The 10484-nt window shown below is 53.5% G+C and overlaps 1 protein-coding gene and 1 pseudogene across 8 annotated transcripts in view; both read right to left on the bottom strand.

Moving 5' to 3' along the window:
* SLC16A5 (solute carrier family 16 member 5) overlaps window positions 1-2257 on the bottom strand; it is an 18992-nt gene extending 16735 nt beyond the window's left edge. Inside the window, exons 1-3 of one of the 8 annotated variants that reach the window (XM_065908825.1) lie at window positions 1789-1890; window positions 959-1034; window positions 455-608 (exon numbers count right to left, since the gene is read on the bottom strand). The gene's annotated coding sequence lies outside the window, so the exon portion shown is untranslated. The other 7 variants (XM_065908827.1, XM_065908829.1, XM_065908824.1 and 4 more) reach the window with 7 other exon arrangements.
* Window positions 2258-9410: 7153 nt separating this feature from the next.
* On the bottom strand, window positions 9411-9807 carry LOC136150030 (small ribosomal subunit protein uS8-like; annotated as a pseudogene).
* Between the last annotated feature and the right edge of the window lie 677 nt (window positions 9808-10484).

Genomic DNA, 10484 nt, shown 5'->3' with positions numbered 1-10484 from the left:
CTGGCCCCCCTCTAGGAGCTGGCTTGCAGACTTCGGCCTTCTCCAAGGAGGCTGTGCCCTCCCATACAGCCCCCATGCAATTCCCAGGTCACACGCATAGCTTTTCTCTCCTGTTGGTCCTCCAGCACCCCCTCCCTGAGCCAGCTGGTCCCTCCTCGGGAACTTGGTTGCCGAGATTCCAAAATCCTCAGCCAGAGAGAAGTCCAGTCGGTCCTTCAAGAGTCAGCCCCAGCGGCATCTCCACGAAGCTATGCTGACCCCCAACTCTAGGCCCTTTCCTGTACTCCTCTCCTTAATAGTAGTTTTCACACCAAACTGGAGTGGATCCTTTCATGTTTATCGCTGTCACCTGCACTTCTCCTCCCTCTTCCACACTATGAGCAGGGAGGGACCTGTTCACAGCCGCCCACCTGGCCTCCACCTGAGCACAAAAGGTAATATCAGTGTGACTCACCTGTGTTCCCCGGGGGGGCAGGCAAGCCCAGGAACAAGGGTGAGCTGGTTTCCGGGCAGGCAGGTCCATTCCAGAAGACTCAAGCGGAACAGAGCAGCAGTGTGGGCTCTGGTTCCGCCTCTGCCCCGGCAGAGAAGCCGTCTTCCCTTTGTACCTGGAACCAGGAGTCATGATCACCGCCTGCCTGGTGTGTGGTTGGGGCAAGGAGGGAGACGGGGCTGGAGCTGCTTCCCTCCCACTTCCCGGGACTGGAAGCGAGCAGCTTGCCACGGGACCTGCTGCCCAGAGAGAACGACTGTCTTCAAGCCCAGGTGACCCAAAGCTGGCTGTGTGGACGGAAGTTCAGATGACATCTCCTGTCCTTCTCCCATGACACACAGTGCCCAGTCTGTTTTTTAGGGCCTCCCATCTTTTGCCAGGAGACTGGTCAGGCCCTCAGAATCGGTCCCCGCCCCCCGCCCCGAGCTTGCAGGTACAAGCAAAAAAGGGCAGTGATGCTCTTACGCAGGGGTCTGGGGTTAGGGTCCCAGTGTGCAAGGGCCTCCCCCTGGACCTCTGCTCTCTCCTCCTGGCGAAAGAGCTGGTGAGAGGAAAACAAGGAACCATCAGCTTTACCAACAGCAGAAGGATGGCCTGACCCTGGAGACCCCCTCCCTCCCCAGGCTCCACACCAGGCAGGATGCCCAGCCTGAAGCCCAGGGCAGAGGACAGGCAGGAGCGAGGTTCCTGCCGCACAGAGGAGCAGCGTGAGCCAGCCTGAGCTTGGGGTGGACAAGCCCTCAGATTCCTGGACCTGGCAGGAGCCCGGGGAAGGAAGAAGGCGGTTCCAGAGGTGGGCCAGCTGGAGCCGGTCACCCTCCTCCCTTCTCTGCCTCCAAAGGTGCCCCCACCACCCAGACAGGGGCCCCCGCTGACCACGGCTCGGAAGGGGGATGGGCGAGGCAGCAGGAACCTCATGACCTCTTGCCACCCTGGCACATTCCCTGCCGTCCGGATCAGTTTCCACAGAGCTTGCTTCCCACCCTCCCCCTCACGGCGGATCTCCTCTGGGTGGGGCTTCTGGGACGTCCAGGCAGCGTCCCCCGTGGAGGTTTCAGCCCGGGCCTTGGGTGGTGCCAGTCCCCTCACCCGCCAGGCCATGGGGGTCCCCAGCCATCCCAGGCTGGAGCGGCCCGCGGGACCCGGACAAGGAACTTTTCCGGATCCTCACCCCCAGCAGGCTGGGAAAGGGCCCCGGAGGCCCCCGGCGGGGCAGGTCCGCGACGGCGCCCACGGGGACCCCGGCGCGGGAAGACACCTCGGGGGCCGTGGGGGTGCCTGGGGAGCCTGCTCACCGGCTCGCACGGGCCCGGCGGAGGGGCGGCTCCACTCCTGCCGAGCGCGGCTTCCTGCGGCTCGGCCCGCCCGCGGAGGAGGCGGCAGGACGCCTGGCGGCAGCGGGGACCGAAGGGCGGGCGCAGGGCGCGGGTGGGCGGGACCACCTCCGCGTCTCCGGGAGCCGGGCGGGAGGCCTCGGGGCCAGGCCGGGGGAGCGGGGAGGCGGGGGCGGGCAGACACCTCTGCTCGCCAGCTCGCCCCCTCCCTCGAGTGGTCCGGACCACTCCAGCAGCCCCGGCCCGGCTCCCGGCGCCTAGGGGCGCATTGGTATGTAATTAACAAGTAATTGGCGTAGCCCACCTGCTCACTATCCAGCTTGTTGATCTTCCCGCTCTGATTCCGGGGCCCCGGGAGTGGAAGGCAGAAAGCCTGGGGTAAGAGATGGCACCTCCCGGCCGCAGTCGCGTGGGCGGCCAGGATGCAGGGTTCCTTCTTGCGAGGCTTTCGCTTCCTTCCAGTGAAAACCTAGAGCTTTGAAGGCCACATCCAGGGGATGCCGGGCAGGCAGCTGTCGGGGAGCAGAGAAGCAGGTGGACCTCTCAGCCCTGGGAGCGGGTAAGAAGGCCCCCACCTCCGCACGCGCTCCTCTCCCACCTAGCCAAGCCTTGATATGTATTGTTTAAAATGTATAGTTAGTGCAAAGTTACAGAAATCAAGATGGTGTGGTACTTACTACTGGGTAGACATATAGATCAGTGAAATAGAATTGAAAATAAGCCCTTACATTTACAGTTAGTTAATTTTCCGTCAGGGTGCTGGGACAGTAAAGGATGCGAAGAATAGTCTTTTCAGCAAACAGTGCTGGATAGCTGCATGTAAAAGAATGTGGTTGGACTGCTACCTCATACCGCTTAAAGAGAAAAAAACACAACACTAGAACTGTAAAAATTCTTAGAAGAAAGCATAGCAGTAACTCTTCATGACCTTGAATCAGGCAATGGGTTCTTCGACACTACCCCAAAAGCACAAGTGACAAGGGGGAAAAAAAAAACACACATAAATTGGATGGCAAAACAATTGGACTTCCCTGACGGTCTAAGACTCTGTGCTTCCACTGCAGGAGCCATGGGTTTGATCCCTGGTCAAGGAACTAAGATCCTTGCATGCTGCGTGGTGCAGCCCCAAAACTAAAACCCTTGTGCACCAAAGGACATCATCAGGAAAGTGAAGAGATAACTCTCAGAGTGGGAGAAAATATTTGCAAATCATATATTTGATAAGGGACCTGCACTGAGAATTATATAAAGAACTCTCACAACTCAACCGTAAAAAAACAAATAATTTTTACAAATACTTTTTACAAACAGTAAAAAGACAAATACTTTCATTAAAAATGGGTGAAATATATGAATATGTATTTCTCCAAAGAAGATATGCAAATGGCCAACAAGCCCATTGAAAAAATACTCAACATTATTATTCATCAGGGGAAATGCAAACCAAACCTTCAATGAGATACCACTTCCCACCCACTGGGATAGCTTAACTTCTGGGTGAATGAGGTAAGAGATACTGTATCGAGTTGTGAGTCATACCTTAGACTTCTGTGCCTGTGGTTCATTTTCTTGGCGACAGTCACAGGGCTGGGATTGCCTCTTATTTGGGGGATATTCATCTTAGCCTGAGCTTCCCTGGATACAAACCTTGGGAGGAGGGGATTAAGGTTTATCCCATGGTCCCAAAGGGATGGTCTCAGGATTTGAGAGGTCCTGTGTAGGGGACAAAAGAGGCTCACACTCCAGGGTCTACACCATCTGGATACCCCTTATCTCAGCTTGGCCCAGTACTGGGTGGCAGTGAGACAGGAGGGGAGGGGGCAGGGTACAGTCATTCCAAGTATCACATACATACACACACACACAAATGATGCAGTCGTTGAGAATACAAAAAAAGTACTTAGAACCAAGCAGGACGGAGATAGGGGAAGATCTAACTTCTCTTAGACTTTGAGCCTCATTATGTGCTCATTGTAACACATTAGCATACGCTAAATGACACAGGTGTCAAGATAGTTCCAAGGCCAACCAAAACAGTAGGTGGTGGCCCAATTCCTGGAAATCCCCACTTCTACCCCAAAATAGTTGAAATAATCCTCCTACTTGTTAGAAATTACCAACCTATAAAAATGAACAGCCCATACACCAGAACCACTCTCACTTTCTGTGAAAGAGAGGGACCTCTTTCAGTCTATGGAATGTGTTATTTCTCTAAATAGGCTTGCTTCCACTTTACTGTGGCTTGTTTTCTGCACAAAGTCGAGGACTCTCACTTGGCACCCTGTCCCAGGAATCTCACCTGAAACCTGGAACTTGACTAGACCTGCCCTGGGTGCTCAGAACAGGCTGGGTGTAGCCCTCCACCCCATTTGCGGGTACTCTGGCCCTACCCAGGGACTCAATGTCCAGGGGCTTCCTGGAGGCTCTTACCCTCTCTGGAAAAGTCAAACGAGCTTTCCCAGGACCCCACTGTCCTCTAGGGAGCCCCACTCTAATCTTCGACCTCTGCTCAACAGGATGAGACTCAGAGGGCTGTGGGCAAACCCCCTCCACCATCCCAGATGCTGGGTACTTCTTCAGAATAAAGCTCCCACCAGATTGGGGCATAGTCACTGTGGCTGCAGACTCCCACAGGTCATCCCCGAAGCCTTCCTCTGTGACTGTGCCCCAGGGGTTGGTCTGAGGGTGCAGCCTGGTCATCAGGCCCTGTTTTCTTAGAGCATATCACAGCTGTAAAATGAGGAGTGAGCGAACAGGGACCCAGAGAAGCAAACTGAGGCATCTGCTCAAAGTCATAAACCTTTAGGAATTAATTCTAAGTAGTCAGTAGTTGGATTCCCTGGTGGCTCAGTGGTAAAGAATCCTCCGTGGGTTGGATCCCTGGGTCTGGGAAGATGCCCTGGAGAAGGAACTGGCCACCCACTCCAGTATTCCTGCCTGGAGAATCCCATGGACAGAGGAGCCTGGTGGGCTACAGTCTTTGGGGTCGCAAAGAGGCGGACACAACTTAGCGACTAAACAATTAGTATTGAATGACACAATTGCCACACATCACTAAGAATAACAACCTCCAAGTTCTACTGCTGATCTGCCAACCCTGCCTGAGATCCTTGCGTCTGCACAGTTGTTTTCATTCCCTGAAACACTCTGTCCTGATGATCTTTTTTTCCAAAGAACGAAAAACGTGGTCAGCCCTTGGTTGACCTGCACATGTCAGCTTAGAAGCCCCTTCCTCCAGGAAGGCCTCCCAGACCTCCCGTGTTGAGGCCCTAATCCTACTGAGTTCCTTGAGCCTTAGGGAACTTTCTTGCCCAGCTGATCAAACATTGCCCCAGCACTTAATACAGGGTGTAGCATAGAATAATAATAACTGTAACCATAAGGGTCACCATGTATGGAGGAGGTTCTAAGTACTGTTCAGATACTACCTCATTGGCTTAATGAAGGAATGGAGTATTACCTGCTCCAAGTCAGTCCCTCATTCCAGGATCTTGGGATCCTTTAATATATATACATATTTTTTATCCTTTAAAAAAATATGTATATATATTTAAGGCCACACTATGTGGCATGGGGGATTTTAGTTCTCCAACCAGGGATCAAACCCATGCCCCCTGTATTGGGAGTCTTAACCACTGGACCACCAGGGAAATCCCTAAAAATATTTTAATTACTGGGAAGCTCCAGGATGGGATCCTGGTCCCTCTGCCCCTCTCTCCGGGTCTTGGCCTGTGCCTGTGACCCTGTGGTGTCCTTGGCAAGGACAGAGTGCCCTCTGCTGGGTTAGTGGGGACAGTCCATCCAGGCTTTTCTGGCCGCTGCCGCCACTGGGTCCCGGGGCACCTTTCTGTTCACAGGCCCCTCTCCTACTCCACCAGCCCTGTCCCTTTCCTGCTGCCTGTCACCCTCCTCTGCCTGCTTGCCCTCCTCTGCCAGGGCCTCTATCAACTTGTAGCTGGCCCCAGAGGCCTGGGCCACGCTACCCAACTTGCTATTTCCCCCAAGTTTAGTTGCTCAGTCATGTCCGACTCTTTGCGACCCCATGGACTGTAGCCTACTAGGCTTCTCTGTCCATGGGATTTTCCAGGCAAGAATACTGGAGTGGGCTGCCATTTCCTTCTCCAGTTTCCCCCAAAGATCCTCCTAAACTTAAATCTGAGGGGGCAAGTCTCTCCCAGGACTAGCCATAGCTGTAGACCTAATGTTGGGGTACCTAGTACCCTGGCCTCCCCTCCACTCCAGCCCCCTCACTCTGAGTCCTCTCTTCTCCAGCTTTCTCCTTTCTCTCTCTCTTTTTTTTGGCTGTGTTGCAAGGCAGGTGGAACTTCCCTGACCAGGGATTGAACCTGTGCCCCCTGCTATGGGGACCCAGAGTCTTAACCCCTGCACCACTGGGAAGTCCTCCTTTTGCCTTTCTTACCTAGAGTCTGTCCTCCACGCCACCCCCGTCTCTGGAGCTCCAAACCCTTCTCCTTGAGATTTTCTCACTGTCACCGGAACTGAACCTGTCCCCACACTGCCCACAGCAGCTTCCTCTTCAGACCAGGCCCTTCCTCTGTTCTCTGAGTCCGTCCCATCCGGGGCCTCCTTCCTTCCCCTTGTCTTTCATCTTCATATCCAGCTGAGCTTCATTCTACTGCCTCTTCCCTTTGAGATCTTGCTCAGATGTCTTATCTCTCCCTGAAGCTGGGGCCCCTTCAGGCCCACACAGCTCAGACGCTGAGCCTTGGCAGCTCTCTCTCCTCAGCCTCTCTGCCTGGAATGGCAGGATCATCTTGCAAAACCCTCCCCACTTTGGGGACTTCCTTGGTTGTCCGGTGGTTGAGACTCCCTGCTTCCAACGCAGGGGGCCTGGGTTTGATCCTTGGTCAGGGGACTAAGATCCCACATGCCCTGCAGTGCAGCCCCCCAAAAGAAAAGCGTCTCACTTTTCAGGGCTGCGCTGGAAGGCCGTGCTGGCTTTGAGTTCACGGACACTCTGCCAGCACCCTGGCAGGCCCTGTTCTGCACACTCGTTTCCCAGTACTCCAGCCCACGCGCCTGCCGGCTGGCCCTGGGGATTCGCCTCCTCGCCCATTCCTGCCCCACGTGCGTCTCTGCCCTCAGATGTCACCCCTCGAGCCCTCATTTCACACCCAACACCCTTCCTCTTGGCCCCACTCAGCCTGGCCCTGGAGCCCATGGTTCTCCCCGCCCAGGCTGCCCTGATACGCTCAAAACTGTCCAGTTAAGAACAAACTGGGTGGGGACTTCCCTGGTGGTCCAGTGGTGAAGAATCTGCCTCGCAATGCAGGGGACGTGATTTCAATTCCTGGTCAGGGATCTAAGATCCCACATGCTGTGTGTGGGTCAAGGAAGCCTGCTGCAGCCAAAACTAAATAAATAAATATTTTAAAAAACTGGATGGGAAGGGGAAGCTTCCCTGGTGGCTCAGTGGTAAAGAATCCACCTGCCAATTCAGGAGACACAGGTTTGATTCCTGGGCAGGAAGATCCCACATCCACGGAGCCTGTGCTTTCTGTAACAAGAGAAGCCACTGCAATGAGGAGCCCTCCCATCACATCTAGAGAGTAGACCCCGCACAGCACAATTAGAGAAAAGCCCCTTCAGCAGCCAAGACCCAGCCCAGCCAAAATAGATTAAAAAAAAAAAACCTGGGGGGACTTCCCTGGTGGTCCAGTAGTTGAGAAAATAAGCTCCCAATGCATTCAGCCCAGGTTTCATCCCTGGTCAGTGAACTAGATCCTACATGATGCAACTAAGACCCAGGGCAGTCAAAGGAACGAAAAAGATTCTGCACGTAATGTGGCACCACAGCAAAAAAAAAAAAAAAGAAAAAATCATGCCATTTCCCTAAAGGCCTGCCTCCCTCTGGGGTGGCCAGAGCACGCCAGAACCAAGTGCGTGTTTTTCCGGTTCCCTGTGGCCCACTGGTCCCATCCCTTCCTTGGCTCCAGCCACCTCCCGGCTTTCACATCTCCTTGCTTTCCCATCGCTCTGGATAACCCCTACAGCTTGCAAGGATGAAGGCCAAGTGACACCCGCTCCAGAACATCCTGGTGGCCCCAGATAGGCTCCGCTTTCCGAGAACCTGGGGGAGCTGTCTACTTCGGTATCTCCAGCGCCTGGAAGAGCACTGAGCAAAACACTCACTCAGTAGGTGCTGTGTTGGTTTCCTGTGGCTGTCACTAAAGGACCACAAACGAGGGGGTGAGGAGGCAGTTCAGGGCAGGGGTGGAAGGCCAAGGCAACAGAATTGTACTCTCTCCCCATTCTGGAGGCCAGAGGTCTGAGATCAAGATGCTTGGCAAGGTCGGCTCCCTCTGAAGGTTCTGAGAGGGAGTCCAACCCACACCTCCCTCCTGAATTCTGGTGGCTGCTGGCGATCCTTGGCTTGCAGCTGCACCCCTCTATCTCTGATCCGTCGAATGTCTCCATGTCTGTTTTCTCTTCTTATGAGGACACTAGGCGTTGGATTAGGGTCCACCCTACCCCAGTGTCTGTGTGTGTGCGCTCAGTCATGTCCGACTCTTTGAAACCCCGTGGACTGTAGCCCGCCAGACTCCTCTGTCCATGGGATTCTCCAGGCAAGAATACTGGAGTGGGTTGCCATTTCCTTCTCCAGGGATCGAACCCGTGTCTCTTGCATTGGCAGGTGGATTCTTTACCATTGCGCCACATGGGAGGCCCTCTACAGGATGAACCTCTCTTAACTAATGACATCTGCAAAAACCTGTTTCTAGATAAAGTCATATCCTGAGGTTCCGCATGAACATGAACTTGGGGGAGATTCTATTCAACGCAGCTCAGGTGCCCAGTGAGCATTTGTGGCTTGATGGAGATACCCATCCTCGGGATGCAGCCCCAGGTCCATCTCCTCTGAGGGGTCTTCCCTCATGTTCCTAGGGTGCCCTCTGCCCTTGACCCTTATTCTTCTTCCCTTGGAAACTGTGACTTTTTTTTTTTTAAGCATTTCCTGCTAAATCTAAAATTTCTGCTGGGCACAGATCTAGGCAGAGAAATTTCAGATCGTCATGCAGGCAGGCTGTTGTGTGAGACTGGCATTCAAGCAAGCTCGAGCCTCTTCTAAAATGAAACCAGAACAAAAATCTGCCCTCCTTTTCCTGATACCCGCCTCAGGCTCCCGCCCCCACCCCTCCATAGCCTTACGCCTCCACTCCCCCTTCTCTCTCTAAGGCAAACTTCTGCCCCACTCACCATTCCCACCCCATGAGCTCACATCCAATGAGCACGTCTAGTCCTGATCTGCCTGATGCATCAGACCACACTGGTCCCTCCCTCTTTGAAATCATCTCTTTCTCTGGTTTGTGGAACACCACTCTCTCCTGGGCTTCCTCTAGTGTCTCTGGCCACCTGTGATGTTTGCTCTTGGCCTTTCTTTCCGTCTGTCTGTGTGTTTGGATGCACTGAATGCCACATGGGATCGTAGTTTCCCGACCAGTGTTCGAACCCACACCCCCTGCGTTAGAAGCATGGCGTCTTAACCACTGGATCACCAGGGCAGTCCCTGCTCTGTCTTTCTTTTTTCCCTCTGAGGCATTTTATTTGTATACAGTCCATCCCTAGAAAAAGAATCCAAGGATTTTTTTTTTCCTTCTGTACGTTTTCACCTTGCTTCTTCACGGTCCATGATGCCAGTTGAGGTTGTCAGGACAATGAAACGAAACCGACGAGATGGGAGCAGGTTATTGTGCCATTCTTCTAGATTTTTGAGGTGCACATCAAATCTGGGGCTGATCCCTCCACACTCATTCAGCCTGCCTGTGAGGTTCACAATAACTTTCCCAGCCTATGATCATCAATGATGTCACATTTGCCAATGTAACCATGCTTCATCATCACAATTAGAAACCTGATGATGACTTTGGAGCACGGCCTAACAAGCACCTGGCGTTTGCTTCTCTTTTTGGTATTGCTGATACACTTGAGCGCATCAGTCAGGACATTCATGAGCACCATTCTGGCAGCACAGAAAGACGGTGGAAAGAGCTCCTTTGTAAAATATTTATTCATTCATTTATTTTGGCTGTGCCAGGTCTTAGTTGCAGCATGCAGGATCTTCAGTTGCGGCACGTGGTATTTACGTTCCTGACCAGGGATCCAACCCAGGCACCCTGCATAGGAAGTGTAGCATCTTAGCCACCGGGCCACCAGCGAAATGCCTGCACTTGGCCTTTGAATGGCAGAGTCCCACAGGCTCTGACTTTCACCCTCTCTTCTCCTCTCCTCACTCCCCAACTCTAGCTCCCGCCACCAGCTTTATACTGACCCCTCCACATGTTCTGTGTTCAGCCCAGATATCCAACCTGGCACCTTCACTCATGTGCCGCAGTGACCCTGAAGCCCAGCATCAGCCAGAGCTTGCCACTAACACCAGCGCCCTCTGCCCCTGGTGTGGCCACAAGGCCCCTCAAAGCCTGTCCCTTGGTTTATTCAGATTTTCACCTGAAGCATCAGTGTACATACACATTACTGACAACGGGGCATTGTAGGCACTTGGGCATGATTTTTCTGAGCTCACAGGACAGTTGGCATCAATGCCATCTCCCTCTGGTCCAGCTACTAAATTCTGGACATGTGACACCCCTGTCTGGGGTGAGATGAGTGAAGAAGCACTTGCCTGGAATTCAAAATTT

Source organism: Muntiacus reevesi, chromosome 18 (genome assembly GCF_963930625.1).
Source record: "Muntiacus reevesi chromosome 18, mMunRee1.1, whole genome shotgun sequence".
Classification (NCBI taxonomy): domain Eukaryota; kingdom Metazoa; phylum Chordata; class Mammalia; order Artiodactyla; family Cervidae; genus Muntiacus; species Muntiacus reevesi.
Note: the sequence above shows the minus strand (reverse complement) of the source record. Positions and strands in the feature narration are given on the sequence as shown.